General features: G+C 51.3%; 1 protein-coding gene across 1 annotated transcript in view; it reads right to left on the reverse strand.

Annotated features, from left to right (window-relative positions):
* Positions 1–20,069, reverse strand: part of TBC1D14 (TBC1 domain family member 14) — a 110,440-nt gene that overhangs the window by 65,484 nt on the left and 24,887 nt on the right. The window lies entirely within an intron of this gene.

Genomic DNA, 20,069 nt, shown 5'->3' on the forward strand with positions numbered 1-20,069 from the left:
CGGGGCGGCACGAAGGCAGCCACGACCACGGGGCTGCAGGCTTATCTGCCGTCCCGTCACGCTGCCGGAGCTGCCCTGCTTCAGGCAGACGCGGAACTGGGGGCCTTCCTGGGGAGAGGCCCCCATTCTGAACCCCAGGGTCCCAGCCGGGCAGCTCAGGGCTTATCTGCTCCAAGAAGACTGTAAGGTGGGACATAACCTTGTGTCACCGGTTTGTGGCAGAGAAGTGATGCACAGGAGGCGANAACACAAGCAGGGGAGGGGCAGGGACAGAGGATCCGAAACAGGCTCTGCACGGACACCACAGGGCCCGACGGGGGGCTCGAATCACAAACCGTGAGATCATGACCCGAGACAGAGTCGGATGCTTAACCCACCGAGCCCCCCAGGCACACCTCTAGCAAAGACTTCTATCTAAAGTTCATCTCTCCATTTTTGGACAAGAGACGATATAATCCAAGGACAGACCCTCTTTCTTCTTAGATGGTGTGGGGTGGAGGTGGTTCCTTTGAACCCCACCCCCACTAACTCTGACATTACCGAAGACAAAATACAGGGATTCCAGGGGGCACCTGGGTGGCTCAGTTGGTTAAGTGTCTGACTTTGGCTCAGGTCATGATCTCACGGTTCGTGGGTTCGAGCCCCGCAACAGGCTCTGTGCTGACAGCTCGGAGCCTGAAGCCTGCTTCCGATTCTGTGTCTCCCTCTCTCTCTGCCCTTCCCATGCTCATGTTCTGTCTCTCTCTGTCTCTCAATAATACATAAATGTTTTTAAAAAATTAAAAAAAAATACGGGGATTCCAGAACAATCTAGAATGCTAGCTGACAGACCTCTAAAGACTAGGTGCTGGATCTGGGTCCCTGGACCAGTGTGTTTCGAAGCACAGGACGTGTGTGCTGAGGGCAGCGCCGGGAGCCAGGGCCCTACCTGGTGTGAGCGCTCACGCCTTTCACGGCCTATCAGCTTGTTACTTCACGTGTCTGCGTTGTCAGAACGTAAGGTCCACGAGGCGAACCCTGTGTCCTGTGTTCACTGCGGTGCCTCGGTGCCTAGAACAGCTCCTGGCATACAGAGAACATGTTTCCTGGATGCATGCTTTATGGAGGAATTTTCAGAAAGATCACCCCAGAATTACACCTGCCCATTTAAAACAGAGGAAGGCAGCGCTCAGAGAGGTTGGGAGGTTTGCCCAGAGACACACAGAGTAACACGAAGCCGAGACTTGGACCCGAGTGACCGCGGCTGCTCCGCGGCAGCTCCGTGGCGGCCATCCATACGTCCCCAAAGGTGGAGGACGGCTGGGGTGGCAGGGCGCAGCCCTCCCCGACCGGGTGCAGCAGGTTCCGCCACCCACACTCAGCAGGCATTTCTCAAAACTCCTCGAGACCTTGGCAAAGGCACCTCCCAAGTCCTCCTCCTTCAAGATACGGTACATCTGAACTCCAGTTTGTAAATGGGTAGTTCCCTGCGGCTTCTGGCTCTCTCCCTCCTTCACCTCATTAACAAACAAGACAGAACCAAAGCTTGTTGAAAGTAATCAGAAATACGCTGAAATGTTGTCACCTTCCATCCCCAGAACAGACGGGTATCTTCTCCCCCATCTCCCGAGTCCATCACCTGTCACAGATCACCTGTCAGGAGCCCCCGGCCTGCACCCGGCACTTCACACACACTGCGTGAGAGCTGAACTCTGGAGGGAGGGCCCTGCTGCAGTGTCCACACCGGGACGCACGAGCCACGTGTCAACCCCACCAGAAAGGGGTTACCGTCCACAAGGCACAGACTGGAAACAGCGTCTCGGTGACATTAATGAATTTGCTCCCAGAGGGGCATATAAATTCTGGTACTCCTCCGGGGTAGAGGCGGCCAAAATCTTGAATGGTTCTTCTAAAGCCTATTTCTTACGTATCTTTTTTCGCAGATGTCCACCCGTCAGAAATTGGCATGGCCCCTGCCACGTCTGTTTACACGGGGCCTCCGAGTCCGCTCTGAGAACACAAGGGGAAAAGGCCAGCCCACTCAACTGTCACGGGCACACAGGACGCAACCTCCTGGGTGATAAGGCCCTACTGCCCCTACAGGAAATGTGAGTCGAGTAAGACAGACACAGGTGTTATCACTGTGACCGAGCGGCGGGCCCAGGGCTCCCGGTTCCACACACAATCACAAGTACCCGAGGGCTGGAAACAGTGTCTCTTCCTTCAGAAAGTGTTATCCAAGTAGCATCTGATGCTACAAGGCTGCTCCCTCAAAGCGGAGGGCAGAGGCCACTCGGCAGTGTAGCGAGCATCACGGCCCCGGAGCCCCTGGCGCACGAGGACCCTCGAGGGGGACTCGGGACCACACCCATCCGAAACAGGACTACCCGAAGACACGGCCGCGCCCGGGGGGGTGGGGGTGCTAAGTCCCACCAACACCTACAATGTGGCCAGAACCAAGCTCTGCTCCAGGGACGAGAGCAGGAGGGGCGCGACCACAACCACACACCTGTCCATGAACAGCAGCGCAGGGGAGACGGCCATCGTGTCCGCCGTAGCCGCCCGGCGCAGAGGCCGGCCTCACGAGTGCAGACTGTCCCTGGGAGACATTCCCGGAGCCGGAGCCGCGGCCACAGTGCCAGGGCGGCACCCCGGGTGCCCTTCCGGGCCCCGCAGCGCGGTCTGCAAGGTTAAGGCACGCAGGACGGGGCGGACCGGCTGGGAGGGCAGAGGGCGGGGCGGGCAGGGCTCTGACTCTGAACTAGTCACAGGGAGGGAGGAGGGCGGGCAGTCGGGGAAGGAAACCCGTGTGACGGGGCGGGTTCCCGGGGGCCCTCGCATCTCTGCAGAGGCCACGCCACGCCTCGCCAGGGACCTCGCCAGGGTGGGCTAACTGGCCACATAGCCCACGGGCACTTCCGACTGAGAAATGAAGCGAAATCCCATTTAGAACAACCCTGAGTAACTCCTGTCTGCCAGACACCGTACTTTGTGGAAGAAGCGATCAGGTGTTTAGGTGAGTCCCAACCCAGTCACCTAAGTCCTCGTGAAAAACTTGCATTAGAACCATCACTAGGGGCGCCTAGGGGGCTCAGTCGGTTAAGCGTCCGACTTCAGCTCAGGTCATGATCTTGCGGTTCATGGGTTCGAGCCCCATGTCAGGCTCTGTGCTGACAGCTCGGAGCCTGGAGCCTGCTTCCGATTCTGTCTCCTTCTCTCTCGTTCTCTCTCTCTCTATGCCCCTCCCCCGCTCACACTTTTTCTGTCAAAAATAAAAACATTAAAAAAAATTTTTTTTTAAAGAATCATCACTAGATGGGGTGCCTGGCTGGCTTGGTCAGTAGAGCCTGTGACTCTTGATCTCGGGGTTCTAAGTTGGAGCCCCAAGTTAGGGGTGGAAATTACTCAAAAATAAAAAATCTTAAAGAAAAAAATGTTTAATCACTAAAGGATTCTACCCCCCTTCATGACTTCAAATACCATTAGTTATTTTAAAAAAGGACAATATCTAACTAACAACTTCAAGGCCAACAAAATCTACTCTAAACCCACAAGAAGGCTCTCTCTTGGGGCCTCATTAAGCAAGCCTCACTCAATCGTGTGCCAACATTAGCCCATGGTACAAACTCCTCCACACGCCCCATCCAGGGCCCCCTAATGATCAGCCCCATCAGTGTGTTCGTGTGTTCACAACTGCACAAGAAATGTCTGACTAGTGGGGTGCCTGAGTGGCTCAGTCGGATGAACATATGACTACGGCTCAGGTCATGATCTCACAGTTCGTGGGTTTGAGCCCCGCGTCGGGCTCTGCTGACAGCTCAGAGCCTGGACTTCAGGCTCTGCTTCAGATTCTGTGTCCTCCCTCTCTCTCTGCCCCTCACCCACTCGTTCTCTCTCTCTCAAAAATAAATGTTGGGGCGCCTGAGTGGCTCAGTCGCTTGAGCGTCCGACTTCGGCTCAGCTCATGATCTCACAGTTCGTGGGTTCGAGCCCCACGTCGGGCTCTGTACTGACAGCTAGCTCAGAGCCTGGAGCCTGTCTTGGGATTCTGTGACTCGCTCTCTCTCTGACCCTCCCCTGTTCACGCTGTCTCTATCTCTCTCTCAAAAATAAAACATCAAAGGGGCGCCTGGGTGGCTTAGTCGGTTAAGTGTCCGACTTTCGCTTAGGTCATGATCTCGCGGTTCGTGGGTTCGAGCCCCGCGTCGGGCTCTGTGCTGACTGCCAGCTCAGAGCCTGGAGCCTGTTTCAATCTGTGACTCCGTCTCTCTCTGACCCTCCCCTGCTCATGCTGTCTCTCTCTCTCTCTCCTAGAAATAAATAAAACATTAAAAAAAAAATTAAAAAAAAATAAAACATCAAAAAAAATTTTAGGTAAATAAACAGATGTTAAAAAAATTAAAAGACCCAAATAAGCATGTGTTACTTTTGCAATCAGAAAGACAAGAGAAGGAAATAGACAACAGAATCTGAGCGACAACACAGCAGAAGAATGGCACCGAGCGCCCAGTCTGTGGGGCGCTGGGACCGGTGGACAAAAGCCCTGCCCCAGTGTACCCAGTGATGCTGACTAGTGACCGTGCTCTGGCCGTGGCTCCCGCAGTGGGTACCTGGATCAGAGGCAGCATTGCCTGGGACCAGGCTAGAAACACAAAGCCTTGAGCCCCCCCACCACACACACACTCTGGGGTAAAGCCCAGGGAGCCCTGTTTGAATGAGCCCCGGGGGGCTCTGACACTCACATGAAGTTCAAGGACTGTTAGGCCTATATTTACACACTTAAAATTCCTCTGTCTTGCTGAAAACTTGCTGTCAATTCCCCCCCACCCGAGGGGGGTCGAGTCCGCGTATGCATGTCTGGCTCGGGGTTACTGATCACTCACATAGCCATTATTGGCCAAAAATAAATAAATTAAATAAATAAATAAAATGTATTCCACTAGGTCTTTCTGATGCCCTTACAAGGATCATTTGACATAAAGAGTGTGAGTGTGTGTGTGTGTGTGTGTGTGTGTGTTTAAAAAACTCCCCCATGAAGGCTTTTTTTTAAAGTTTATTTATTTATTTTGAGATAAAGAACAAGCAGGGGAGGGGCAGAGAAAGAGGGAGAGAGAGAATCCCAAGCAGGCTCTGTGCCGCCAGCATAAAGTCCGATATGGGGCTCGATCTCATGAACCCGGGGATCACAACCTAAGCCGAAGTCAAGAGCTGGACACTTAACTGAGCCACCCAGGTGTCCCACTTTTTATTATTTTTAAAAATTCATACATAATAAAAGTGAGGTTTTTGGTGTACCGTTCTGAGTTGTAACATATCGGTAGGTTCATCCAACTACCAGAGAAAAATCTTATAGAAACTTTGAGAAACAGAAAGTAGAACACTCAACCCATTTTAGAAGCCAGCATAACCCTGATACCAAAACCCGAAGAAGACATTAAAAGAGGAAAGTTAAAGGTCACACTCTAATGAACACAGACACACACACAAAAAAAATCATAAAATATCAGCAAATCAAATCCAGTGGCAGATATCAAAGGAGGATATACCATAAACAGACTGGGATTTTTCCAAGAATGCATATTTAGCTTACCTGACATTAGAAAACTACAGTGGTATTACCCCAAACAAAATAAAGGAGAGAACACATATAATCATCAACAGATGCAGGAAAAAAAGGATTTGATAGAAAATGCAACACATTGACATTTGTTTCCAATCATAAAACCAGGAATAAAGGCAACTTCCTTAATCTGAGAAAAGAAATGGAATAAAAACGTGTCTGGAAAGAGGTGTTCTACAGCAAACATCACACTCAATGGGGAAACGGTGAGAGCTTTCCCAGAGACCCAGGATTTCTGCAGCACCGCTTCAAGGCAGCGCTCACTGCATGAAGTTCCCACTCTCGTGGTACGGAGAAAACAAGAGGAAAGGGGTAAGAATTGGAAGAAATGCAACTCATCCACAGACCACGTAATTTTCTACCAAGAAAATCCAAAAGAATCCACAGATTAACTATTAGAATAACTCACTATAGCCAGAGTGCAGGATTCACGTTCAATACACAAAATTAACTGCCTTGACAGCGTTTCTAAAACGGCATCCGTAAAACCATCAAAAATTTACACATACCTTGGAATAAATTTAACGAAATAAATGCAAGACCTTTACATAGAAAAATAACAAAGCATAAAACATTGTGGGAAAATTTTTAAAAATCAAAATAAATGGAAGTAAATACCATATTCAGATTTAAGAAGTTTGCATGTAGTAAAAAACAATCAACAGATTCAGTGTAATTGCAAACAAAACTGTAGATGTCCGGGCGCCTGGGTGCTGACAGCTCGGAGCCTGCTTAGGTTTCTCTCTCTCCCTCTCCCTGCCCGGCCCTCATCCCTCCTCTCTTTCTCAATAAATAAATAAACTTTAAAAAAATTTTTTTCTAACTGCAGATTTTTCGGTGGTAATTGCCAAGCTGATTTTAAAATTTATATGGAAATGAAAAGTACGTAGAACAGTCAAAATAATCTTTTCTTTTTAAAGTTTCTTTATTTATTTTGAGAGAGACAGAGACAATGGGAGTTGAATGTGGGTAGAGACAGAGAGAGAGAGACAGAGACACAGAGAGAGACAGAGACAGAGAGACAGAGACAGAGAATCCCAGGCAGGCTCCACACTGTCAGTGCAGAGCCCCATGTGGGGCTCAAGCTCACAAACTGTGAGATCATGACCTGAGCCAAAACCAAGAGTCAGACACTTAACCGACAGCCCCGTCGGGCGCCCCGAGTCAAAATAATCTTAAAGAACAAAGAAGTAGAAGGGCTTTCTCTACCAGACATCAAGACCTACTACATAGCTATTATTAGTGAGAAATGGAACATACATGGTCACCTGATTTATTTCAAAGGTTCAAAGAGAAGGATGAGCTTAACAGTAAGTAAACATTAATCACTACACCTCACACGACAGAAAATTAATTTCGATGGATCACGGATCTAGCTGGAAATGGCAAAACAAAGCTTCTGGGAGAGAACAAAGATTTTCTTAAACGGATACAAAAGGCATTAACCACTAAAAAAAAATTTTATACATTAGAATTAAAATTAATTTCTGTTCATTAAGAAAATAAAACAAAAAAAAAATTAACAGAATGAAAAGACAAGGTATCGTGTAGAATATATTTGCGATACGTCTCCCAAAGGACTCTAATCCTGAATATGTAAAGTACCCCTGAAAGTCAGTAAGACAACTGCAGGGGGCGCCTGGGGGGCTCAGTCAGTTGGGCGTCCGACTTCGGCTCAGGTCACGATCTCACAGTTTGTGAGCTCGAGCCCCGTGTCGGGCTCTGTGCTGACAGCTCAGAGCCTGGAGCCTGCTTTGGATNCATTAACAGAATGAAAAGATAAGCTATCGTGTAGAATATATTTGCGATACGTCTCCCAAAGGACTCTAATCCTGAATATGTAAAGTACCCCTGAAAGTCAGTAAGACAACTGCAGGGGGCGCCTGGGGGGCTCAGTCAGTTGGGCGTCCGACTTCGGCTCAGGTCACGATCTCACAGTTTGTGAGCTCGAGCCCCGTGTCGGGCTCTGTGCTGACAGCTCAGAGCCTGGAGCCTGCTTTGGATTCTGTGTCTCCCTCTCTCTCTGACCCTCCCCTGCTCACGCTCTGTCTCTCTCTCTCTCAAAAATAAACATTAAAAAAAATTAACAACAACAACAAAAAAGACAACTGCAGGCACTTCACAAAAGAAGATTCGAAATGGTCATTAAAATTTGAAAAGAGGCACCAAACCCTTAGTCATGAGGAAAATCGGAGTTAAAACCAAGGACAACACCTCACTGGCAAAACACTTGGCGGCGCGCCCACCACAGCACCCCAGGTACAGGGGCCCCAAGACACGGGAGCGAGAACACTGCGATCGGCGTCTCCCTCCTTGTCACAAACGAACAGATGTCCCCCCGCCAAGAACACGCAGCAGGGTATCTGTACAGCCGAAACCATCCACAATGGAAGAAAACGAATGCTGCCACACAATGACGGCCCAGGTGAACGTCACACAAGGTTGTGCAAAGAAAGCCAGACACAAAGTATGCGCCGTGTGACTCCAGTGACACCTACAGCAACAGAGGTCAGAACAGTGGCTGCCCTTGGGGAGCGAGGCCCCGACAGGGGAGACGCAGGATGGAGACCCGGGCGCAGGGGTGCCCGTCACACTCTCTGCAGGGCACATGAGTGACACTTTGGTCAACACCAGCCGGGCTCCAACCACGATCCTCCCGGGCCCGACGGGCCCCTCCCTGTCCCGCCCCTCCCGGGTGCCCCCGGAGCCGAGCACACGTGTCTCTGGCACAGGGCCGGGGGTGGAGTTGTTTCCGCATCACTTCCCGCTGCCCTGGGGGCGGGGGAGCCGCCCTGCTTGGCCTCTGGCACCCCAGGGGCCCCAGCCTAAAACCTGCCGGACAGACTGCAGCACGGGTCGGTCATTAACCGACCCTGACGCTCGCCCCGGCCGTGCGCCCCTCCCCGAGAAGTCACCGGGTCCACAAGACCCATGCTCGCCTGCGTCACCACGGGCACGTGGTGGCCTCCTTGAGATCCCCTTCAGACGCGCTCCAGCAGTTCAACCCAGAGCAGAGTCACACGGGGACGCGCCCTCTAACATGAGCTTAGGTTTTCGCCGGGAGGGCGAAGGCAGGGCGAGAATCCTGTGTAACGTAGTAGAGAACGTTACTTGACTGAGGGGACAAATCGAATCTATTTTTAATCTCCGACTGAGAAGCAAGGAGAAGAGGGAGAGAAGAGCTGCTAGGTAAGGATGCCCGCAGCTTCACGAGGCAGGAGCGGTCTGGGCAACCTCCACAGCTGAGGGGTGGGGTCCACGGTCATGTGCTTCCATCCCAGGAACCTTAAGGAGTAAGATCTGGCCTGAGGTGCACACGGCGCGCATGCGATTCAGGACCAGGCAGACCTGGGCTCGAACGCCAGCCTCATGGCACGCTGGCTGCGGGCAGAAAATGAACCACCTCTCGGTTTTCTCACCTGCAGAACAGAGCCACCACCCTCCCTTACGGGGTCTGCAGCTGACTCCCCAGACAGGGCCAAGCACCATCTCACTTCATCCTAACCCTGTTCCTACGCGGTATTCTTTCTCATTCAACCAATACATACCGGGCCAATACAACTACACGCGCCCTGGGTCCCGCGTCAAGTACACGGAATACAATCACCGGTGACCAGAGACACAGGCCCTCATCCGCGAGGGACTCATGTGTGATTTTCCTTGTGTCCTAAAGACGGGGAAATTCAGAGCCATCACCTTTGCCTAAGGTCACACAGTCAACTGAATGGCTTGGATTTGGACTTAAATCCACACCTTTCACTGGTGGTCTTCAATCCTAGGCAGAACTACCCAGGGAGCTTTTTTAAAAAAATCCCACCACGAGGCGCCTGGGTGACTCCGTCGGTTGGGCATCCGACTTCAGCTCAGGTCATGATCCGGCAGTCCGTGAGTTCAAGCCCTGCATGGGGCTCTGTGCTGACAGCTCGGGACCGAGAGCCTGGAGGCTGCTTCAGATTCTATGTCTCCTTGCTCTCTGCCCCTCCCCTGCTCATACTTGCTCTATGTCTCTCAAAAATTAAAAAACATCAAAAACAATTTTTAAAAAACCTCAATGCCCTAATGTCACATCAATAAAGAAAGTAAAACGCCTCTGAGGGTGGGGCCTGGACACCAATTTCTTTTTTCAGTTTCCTGGACAATCCTATTGTGCAGCAAAAGGGCCAAGAACTTTGCTCTTGAACTAATAAATGATTCCCTTCCCATGCTATCTCGTTTCTCTAGTGAACACTTTTATCTATATGAATTCGAGATTAACTCCTTTCCATCAGTTTCCGTGAACAATTAATTACTATCTTTTAGATTCTGCTTTAACCATTCCGACAACTGTACTCACTAAAGCAAACCCAAACCGAGTGAGCTCTTCTAGTATCTTCCAGTCTCCCGTCCCCACAGATCACGGCGGTGGGAGGACTCCTAACGCAGGTGGCTTTCAGAGCTCACCGAGTGCGCCCTCTCCCTCCGCTGCGGCAAATCCAGGCCACGCTCCCAGAAGCCAGCAGACCCTGTCCTCTCTGATACAGAGCACAGCACAAAGCAGGCCCTGAATGCTACAGCAGGCATTAAAAACAACAACAACAACAAAAGAACAAAGAAACGATCACCCCCCGTGCGGCTCCAGGAGTAAGGATCCACACTGCGCACGTACGCAGAACCACACCATGTTCTGCGGCTCTAGCGCCAATCGGAAACATGGACTGGGCATGAGCTGGGGTTTGGGAGTGACTACAACCTAGACCCTGTCCTCGAAGGGATCAGAGTAACAGCAAGACACACAAAACCACAGTGAGGCCACAGGAGAGGAGGCCAGAGAGCATGGGCCTGGAGGAGGTCCCCTCTGCCCCGGGGATGCCAGGAAGGCTTCAGAGAAGAGGTGTCAGGGTCAAAGATGTGCAGCAATGGGCCAAGGGGCCACAGGGCAGAGGGGAGGGGAGCATCTCAGGCAAAGGCAGGAAGTGAGAGCCAGCGGCGCTGGGCTCAGGGTCAGTCTCCTGAGCACAAGCAAGGGCCCCGGCGGGAGGAGAGAATACCACAGGCATCGATCTCTTCAGTCTGTAGACTGTGGGACCCCGAGGGCAAACCCTGCCATTTACAGTAGCCTGAGGCCAGAGCGATGACAAATTCTAACAGTCCCCTGGCGCTCAGGGAGACCACGGACGGAGAGCTCTGGGGGTTCACCACCGTCACCTCAGCCAGAGCAGCTCAGAGCTGACCAAGGTTGGGGACGACAGTCAAGAAAACGGGAAGCACTTCTGGGATTCTGTCCCAGGAAATCACAGGAATAGCAGCAAACGCACACTGCCACGCACACAGGTAAGGTTACCATCTCAAAGCAGGAACAAAATCATTTCTTTATTGTTGGACAAGCAAATGATTCACAGGACGGAACATGGCGAAGACATTAATGAAGGCATGAAGATTTCTCATTAGGTGGGGAAATGCCTTCTATGGGTAAAAAAGCAGGATTCCAAGCTTACAAAATAGTACGCGTTTTCAGGTTTAAAATTCATAAAGTCTTTAAGGAAATATGGTAGGGGGGAAAATTGGTATGAAAGTGTAAAAGACAAACATAGAATAGCAAACATAAAAAACCAAAATCTCCTAGGGCACCTGGGGTGGCTCACTCAGTTAAACATCCAACTCTTGACTTCAGCTCAGGTCATGATCCCAGGGTCGTGGGATCGAGCCCCATGTTGGGCTCCGTGCTGAGTGTGGAGCCTGCTTGAGATTCTATCCCTTCTCTGTCCCTCCCCGCGACCCCATGCTCACAAGTGCACCTCTCTCTCTCACTAAAAACAAAATAAATATTAAAAAAAAAAAAAGATTCTCTCTCTTCCTCTGCTCCTTCCCCACCTCGTGCTCTCTCTAAAATTAAAAAACACCAAAAGTCTCTCAGGAGAATGTTCTACCTCTGCAGACACCCCATGCTGTGCATGTGAAACCCACACAGCTGTGTGACCCGATGCGGGAAATCAACTGTTGGGATGTCTTCTCCCTTATCCAGAACAATAATAAAATCAAAAAGGGAAATATCTAACAGTACACTATATTTATGACTTTTTAAAACTTACAGTCTCCCCACCATTTACTTCAGAGTATTTACTGAACAGCTACTAAGTGTCTGCGCTGGCTAGGAAAACAAGGAACGAGATGTGACCCTTGCCTTCCAGAAGCTCATGGTCGTGGGAGTGGGAAGGGGGTCAGTGCTATCTCAGAAGTCCAGGGGCTGTGGGATCCAAATGAAGGCCCTGGAAGGGGTTGTGGTGATCAGAGAAGGCTTCCTGGAGGAGATGTCCCTTAAGCTGAATCCTAAAGGACAAACAGGAGTTGTCAGGCAGAGAGAGGGAGCAGAAGGGGCAGAGGCGCAGAGATGAGACGCAGCTGGTTCAGAGAACTCTAAGTATGGCTACAGCATGAAATGGGAGCTGGACGTCTGAGAGGTGGGCAGGGGTATATCCAGAATGTTCCCTGTGCCACGCCAAGCAGTCTGGAGTTTCTCCTGCAAGTGGTGGGAACTACCGTGTATAAAGGCAAGAGTTTACCAGTGCACTCAACTCCTCAACCCCAGGCATTTAATCCTCATGAAGAAGGAGGGGAAGGGGGTGGGGAAATTGATCCTGAAAAACAGCCTAGGCTCCCAGCTTTTGGCCAAACCCACTTCCTCACTGTCCTGGGCACTGGCCCCATTTCCCAACCTGCCTCTCAGGTAGCTTTCGCCACATGACCAAGTTCCGACCAATAAACCACCAGGGGACTGATGTCTGCCTGGCCCAGAAACCCCTCCACCCCCAGCCCCATCCCAGGCTCTCCCTTTCTTTGATCTCAGACAGGGGAGCCCACAGCCCTTAGGCAGCAATCACCAGAGCCACCAGTCGCCGGCAAGACCTTGGGAGGGCACGGGCTGGAAATGGACGTCACCATGCCTGGGCCTCTACACAGACTTCAGGTTTGTTACAGCAGCTGACATTCCCACAAGTCAACTTACACCCATGGGTCTTCCCCACCACCTCTAACCACCATTCAATTTCTTCTGCTTTAAAAAGTAACTGTTCACAGGAACTTCTTTTTTTTTTTTTTTAATGTTTTTTTTTTATTTTTTTTTTTTAGATTTATCTATTATAGTATCCAGCATTTTCTTATTACTAGGCCTACCATGTATAAGGCCTTTGTGTGCTTCTTCAAGGGAAAGATGTAGATGGCCACAAAAGTACTGAGTGGATTCTGCATATAGAGAGAGTTTACTGAGAGGTTAAGAACACGAATTCCTGAACTGAGTATGAACCCAGGCTGGACCACTTAATAGTTGTGTGATGTCGAGCAACTTATTTGAAATCTCTATGCCTCACTTCCTCATGTATAAAATGGAGTTAACAATATTGCTAACTTAAATCATTGTTTCAGGGAGTGTTGACGACATTTAAAGCACATGGAATAGCAATGGGCAACGTATAACAATCTAACACTCTAAATATTCCTCCTCCTTATCCACCTTTGTCTTATTCTTCCTAAACTTGTTCTTTGATGAACAAGGTCAGGTCACAGTTTGTGGGATCGAATCCCATGTCGGGGTCTGTACTATCAGCACGGACCTGCTTGGGATTTGTTCTCTCCCTCTCTCTGTCCATTCCTCGCTAGCACGCACTCTCTCTCTCTCTCTCTCTCTCAAAAATAGATAAATAAACTTTAAAAATCTCACTTGAGTTTCTCCTTTATAAAAATGTTTTATATCCTTTATCTCCTTTATATATATGTATGTATATATATACACACACACAAACATACGTGTATATATATGTAGAAATGTATGCATATATACGTATATATATATAAATATATATGTATATATATAAATATATATGTGTATATATATATATATTTAAAACTNACGATCACCCCCCGTGCGGCTCCAGGAGTAAGGATCCACACTGCGCACGTACGCAGAACCACACCATGTTCTGCGGCTCTAGCGCCAATCGGAAACATGGACTGGGCATGAGCTGGGGTTTGGGAGTGACTACAACCTAGACCCTGTCCTCGAAGGGATCAGAGTAACAGCAAGACACACAAAACCACAGTGAGGCCACAGGAGAGGAGGCCAGAGAGCATGGGCCTGGAGGAGGTCCCCTCTGCCCCGGGGATGCCAGGAAGGCTTCAGAGAAGAGGTGTCAGGGTCAAAGATGTGCAGCAATGGGCCAAGGGGCCACAGGGCAGAGGGGAGGGGAGCATCTCAGGCAAAGGCAGGAAGTGAGAGCCAGCGGCGCTGGGCTCAGGGTCAGTCTCCTGAGCACAAGCAAGGGCCCCGGCGGGAGGAGAGAATACCACAGGCATCGATCTCTTCAGTCTGTAGACTGTGGGACCCCGAGGGCAAACCCTGCCATTTACAGTAGCCTGAGGCCAGAGCGATGACAAATTCTAACAGTCCCCTGGCGCTCAGGGAGACCACGGACGGAGAGCTCTGGGGGTTCACCACCGTCACCTCAGCCAGAGCAGCTCAGAGCTGACCAAGGTTGGGGACGACAGTCAAGAAAACGGGAAGCACTTCTGGGATTCTGTCCCAGGAAATCACAGGAATAGCAGCAAACGCACACTGCCACGCACACAGGTAAGGTTACCATCTCAAAGCAGGAACAAAATCATTTCTTTATTGTTGGACAAGCAAATGATTCACAGGACGGAACATGGCGAAGACATTAATGAAGGCATGAAGATTTCTCATTAGGTGGGGAAATGCCTTCTATGGGTAAAAAAGCAGGATTCCAAGCTTACAAAATAGTACGCGTTTTCAGGTTTAAAATTCATAAAGTCTTTAAGGAAATATGGTAGGGGGGAAAATTGGTATGAAAGTGTAAAAGACAAACATAGAATAGCAAACATAAAAAACCAAAATCTCCTAGGGCACCTGGGGTGGCTCACTCAGTTAAACATCCAACTCTTGACTTCAGCTCAGGTCATGATCCCAGGGTCGTGGGATCGAGCCCCATGTTGGGCTCCGTGCTGAGTGTGGAGCCTGCTTGAGATTCTATCCCTTCTCTGTCCCTCCCCGCGACCCCATGCTCACAAGTGCACCTCTCTCTCTCACTAAAAACAAAATAAATATTAAAAAAAAAAAAAGATTCTCTCTCTTCCTCTGCTCCTTCCCCACCTCGTGCTCTCTCTAAAATTAAAAAACACCAAAAGTCTCTCAGGAGAATGTTCTACCTCTGCAGACACCCCATGCTGTGCATGTGAAACCCACACAGCTGTGTGACCCGATGCGGGAAATCAACTGTTGGGATGTCTTCTCCCTTATCCAGAACAATAATAAAATCAAAAAGGGAAATATCTAACAGTACACTATATTTATGACTTTTTAAAACTTACAGTCTCCCCACCATTTACTTCAGAGTATTTACTGAACAGCTACTAAGTGTCTGCGCTGGCTAGGAAAACAAGGAACGAGATGTGACCCTTGCCTTCCAGAAGCTCATGGTCGTGGGAGTGGGAAGGGGGTCAGTGCTATCTCAGAAGTCCAGGGGCTGTGGGATCCAAATGAAGGCCCTGGAAGGGGTTGTGGTGATCAGAGAAGGCTTCCTGGAGGAGATGTCCCTTAAGCTGAATCCTAAAGGACAAACAGGAGTTGTCAGGCAGAGAGAGGGAGCAGAAGGGGCAGAGGCGCAGAGATGAGACGCAGCTGGTTCAGAGAACTCTAAGTATGGCTACAGCATGAAATGGGAGCTGGACGTCTGAGAGGTGGGCAGGGGTATATCCAGAATGTTCCCTGTGCCACGCCAAGCAGTCTGGAGTTTCTCCTGCAAGTGGTGGGAACTACCGTGTATAAAGGCAAGAGTTTACCAGTGCACTCAACTCCTCAACCCCAGGCATTTAATCCTCATGAAGAAGGAGGGGAAGGGGGTGGGGAAATTGATCCTGAAAAACAGCCTAGGCTCCCAGCTTTTGGCCAAACCCACTTCCTCACTGTCCTGGGCACTGGCCCCATTTCCCAACCTGCCTCTCAGGTAGCTTTCGCCACATGACCAAGTTCCGACCAATAAACCACCAGGGGACTGATGTCTGCCTGGCCCAGAAACCCCTCCACCCCCAGCCCCATCCCAGGCTCTCCCTTTCTTTGATCTCAGACAGGGGAGCCCACAGCCCTTAGGCAGCAATCACCAGAGCCACCAGTCGCCGGCAAGACCTTGGGAGGGCACGGGCTGGAAATGGACGTCACCATGCCTGGGCCTCTACACAGACTTCAGGTTTGTTACAGCAGCTGACATTCCCACAAGTCAACTTACACCCATGGGTCTTCCCCACCACCTCTAACCACCATTCAATTTCTTCTGCTTTAAAAAGTAACTGTTCACAGGAACTTCTTTTTTTTTTTTTTTAATGTTTTTTTTTTATTTTTTTTTTTTAGATTTATCTATTATAGTATCCAGCATTTTCTTATTACTAGGCCTACCATGTATAAGGCCTTTGTGTGCTTCTTCAAGGGAAAGATNCAGAGCCCGACGCGGGGCCCAAACCCACGAACTGCGAGATCATGACCCAAGCGAAAGTCGGACGCTTAACCGACTAAGCCACCCAGGCGCCCCTGTTCAAAGGAACTTCTAAAAGGAGCAGCACCTGCTCGTTCCGGGGTAAAGGCTTACCGGGCGCAACGACAAGGGCCATCCAGGGCACACGTGTCTTCACGTCCCTGGCTTCCCACATGCGGCTTCGTCCCCAGGCCAGGCTCCCTTCCCCCCTGCACGACCTGCCTGCTGGGGCGGACGCCCCCCCACCCTTTCCCTGGATCTCCCTCCAGGTGGGGAGTGTGTTTCACAGCCACATCTGAAAGCTAAAGGAAACCAGGATCTAGATCCAAACCCCTGTTTCCAAACTCCCGCAAACATTTACTATTCCTGTAACACCGTGTACACAGAGCCCAGATCTGAAACGGCTCTGGCGGGAAGCAGAGGGGAATTAACAGGCAAACTGGACCTTTTCGGGCCCCAAACGGGTAGTAGGCAAATCTGGATGACTCATCATTCTTCCTTTTATAGAACCTTACAGAGATCCTGAGATAAACCACAACTACTCACAACAAAGAATCAGCAAAACTGCAAACAAAACAAGTCTCGGTTACGAACGCCGCTCACTTGACATCAACAGGAACTAGCTGGTGTGATGTGGCAACACAGTGAGGCGCGAGTGTGCAGAAAACACTGGAGGCGTAACAGCGTTTCATGTCGCCTGCACCCAACGTTCCGTGTCCTCGCCCACAAAACAAACACGTGAACGTTGTGGAAGAGGCACTGATGGGTAGAAAACAGAACAAAACAGCTTTAACTGTTGTGCTAGTCCACGAACATGCTCTAAGCAAGAAGGATTTTATACCCATCCTGGCAAAGGGAAATTGATTTGCGAGCAGAAAAGGAGCTGGTAGCTCGAGAGGGGCTTTGCAGGAATGGGGTTGCCTGTGGGTTTCTCCCAACCCCACAGACCCCTATGCTCCCACCAAGTGGAGGGAATCACCTCCCCCAGGCTGACCGTAACCTCACCGGCAGCAGAAGGCAGGCCGACTGGCAAAGTATTGAAACACAGAAGTCTGGGAGTTCCCGTAAGGACCCAGGGCTTGATTTCCCAACAGCACCAGGACACCGAGGGTGTTCCGTAAACTCAGAGTCCAGTGAATCCCGCACAAACAAACCCATTCTCCTTTCCCCCACTGCCCAAACCACCTTGCTTACAGATGTGAACTCTCAGCACCTCCCAGAAGACAGGCAGAGACAAGGTTTATCAGAACACACAAGAGCGTCACCTGCAAGGTTTATCGGAACACAATCCGGTTCCTGAACAGGACAAATAAATCGATGTGTAGGCAGAAGTTTTTTCTTGGTTCAGTCCAGGCCACTCCTGAGGGCTACTGCCCTGGACACTCCACGGTGGAGGTGCCTGCCCATTCCCCCTGAGATGAACAGGACTTTCAATGTCCGCACCCAACAAAAAGTGGCTGAACATTAAAGATCTCTTTCCTCAGGGGCGCCTGGGTGACACAGGGGGCTAAGTGTCTGGCTCTTGATCTCAGCTCCAGCCTGGATCTCATGGTTGTGAGTTCAAGCCCCGAGGTTGGGCCCCACGCTGGGTGTAAATCCTTAAAGATTTCTTTTCATGGGTATGGAGACGTTTCCTATCTCACCCACAGGAAGGAAAGCAGATCATCAGACCCACTGGGGCACAGAACACTTTCCCGTTCCCTTGAGTTCAACATCTGGTAGAGGGTGGGCTGCATGGCGGGAAAGTGATGGTGGCTGGCTCTTACTCAAGTCAGCGGTGACACAGAAGAAATCACTCCTTCCTGTTCACCCTCAGGCCTGATGAAATCCTTGGTTTCCAGGTTTTCCCCCTTTCTGCTGCTCGTCTTCGGGGCAAGCTGGCACTTACAAGCATTCACTCACTCACTCACTCAAGTGATAGGCAGGAAAGAAGCCCCTAGTAAATTCTAGTGAGGCCGCAGCACTGATCACGGAGCCAAGCACTTCACACGCTTTGCCTGGTTATCGCTGCGCTAAAAATAAAAGCGTGAGGTGCAGGAAAACGTGCCAGGCCACCCACCATGAGGGCAGAACAGCTATTCACATTTCTGGCTCCATGACTGGACTCCCCAAATGCCGAGTTCCCTGTCCCCACGCTGAAGGCACGACAGAGCACGTCTGAGAGGTGCGGGCCCCTCCCCTGAGCCGTGTGAAACTCCCAGCATACAAGTGTGCACTAGAGCTCAGACAGGGCCTCGGGTGAGACTCTCAACACTGTACGGTGGCCGTGACCCCCAGTCCAGCAGGCCCTTCCTCCCCACCTGGCCCGCCTCACCAGCAGGCCTCCCTGCCTCGGCTCCCTCCCCTCCCCCAGGACCGAGCAGGTGGCTCCTTCTGCAGCCTTCCTTTGGTTCCGTAAGCTTCACTTCTCATTCACTTGCTTTCCAACCACCGTGTGCTGCTTTTACACGTCAACAAGAACAGAGGCTAAAAATAAAGTCACAGATTGTCACCTAAACTATCCAGCCACGCTGAGCAACAGAACTTCCACTATAATGGAAAAGCAGGGGGGGCACCCAGGTGGCTCAGTCGGTTAAGCGTCCAGCTTCGGCTCAGGTCATTCATGATCTCGCGGTTCGTGAGTTTGAGCCCCGCATCAGGCTCTGTGCTGACAGCTCAGAACCTGGATCCTGCTTCGGATTCTGTGTCTCCCTCTCTCTCTGCCTCTTCCCCAACTCATGTTCTATCTCTCAAAAATAAACATAAAAAAAAATAAAAATGGGAAAGCACGAATCCGAGCCAGTGAGGGAGCCACTGGCCACACGTGCACTGGAATGTGGCTTGTGGAACTGAGGAATCCAACTGCCAACTTCAGTCCGATCTAAGTAGCTGTGTGTGACCAGTGGCTAACAGACAGGACAGCACAGGTCTAGACTCTAGCCCGAGCAGCAACCATGCCCCAACGTAAGACCCCAGACGACCCAAGAGGCAATGCCAGAGTGGGGGCGAGACCCCGTGGGGCCTGGACATGGAGCCATTGGTTTCTGCTTCTGAAGGAGGTTAGCTCCCTCCCATCCCTCATTCCTCTCCTGACACCTGTTTTTATTTCTCCCAGGCCTTAAAGCCCCACCCGGCCCAGCTCCTGCCGGCAGTAGAGGACAGGCACTGTGAGTTGCTTCTACTTGGGGACGGGGTCATCGGCCGCTGCATCCTCAGCACTGGGTCCCCGGGAGGCAGGCACTCAGGAAATGGAAGGTGTCTCGGTTCGACTCTGACAAATGTCTCCTGAGTTCTAACCAGGGGCCGGCATGGGATGAGAAAAATGCAGGCCCTCAAGGGGCGCCCAGGCAGGGGAACCCGCCCGATGGCACTCAACAATGGCAGCTGCTGGGCCAGGAGCCGCAGGACCCCCGCAAACGGCTCCCCGCCCTTCTGGGGCTCCGCGCGGGTGCTCGCAGGCAGTATGCCCTGCGCGGCAGGAGGGGCAGAACCAGAGCCCACTCCGGCAGGGGGTCGCCAGGCCTGGGAGACGGAGGCAGGGCTGCAAGCAAAAGGGGCGTTGATTCGGGAAGGTTCCTCCCGCTGGAGAACACACACCCAATTCTCCATGTAACCCAGGGGAGGGAATGGCAGGGCCAGGACCACACCCACACCCGCCGCCGCCGCCAGGCTTCGCCGGCCCGCCCATGGGTCTGCAGCCGCAGGCGCACTACGGCACAGGAAGCCGCAGCGCGGGGACGTCAGCGCATCCAGGCCTGTACCTGCGCATGCTCCACACTAAGTGGCCCGGGCCCTGGCACTCGGGAATGCCAAGGACCTGAAATGCCCAGGAGGCTGCCCCCCCNCAGGCGCACTACGGCACAGGAAGCCGCAGCGCGGGGACGTCAGCGCATCCAGGCCTGTACCTGCGCATGCTCCACACTAAGTGGCCCGGGCCCTGGCACTCGGGAATGCCAAGGACCTGAAATGCCCAGGAG

The sequence above is a fragment of the Crocuta crocuta genome, unplaced genomic scaffold, assembly GCF_008692635.1.
Source record: "Crocuta crocuta isolate KB4526 unplaced genomic scaffold, BGI_CrCroc_1.0 scaffold179, whole genome shotgun sequence".
Taxonomy (NCBI): Eukaryota; Metazoa; Chordata; class Mammalia; order Carnivora; family Hyaenidae; genus Crocuta; species Crocuta crocuta.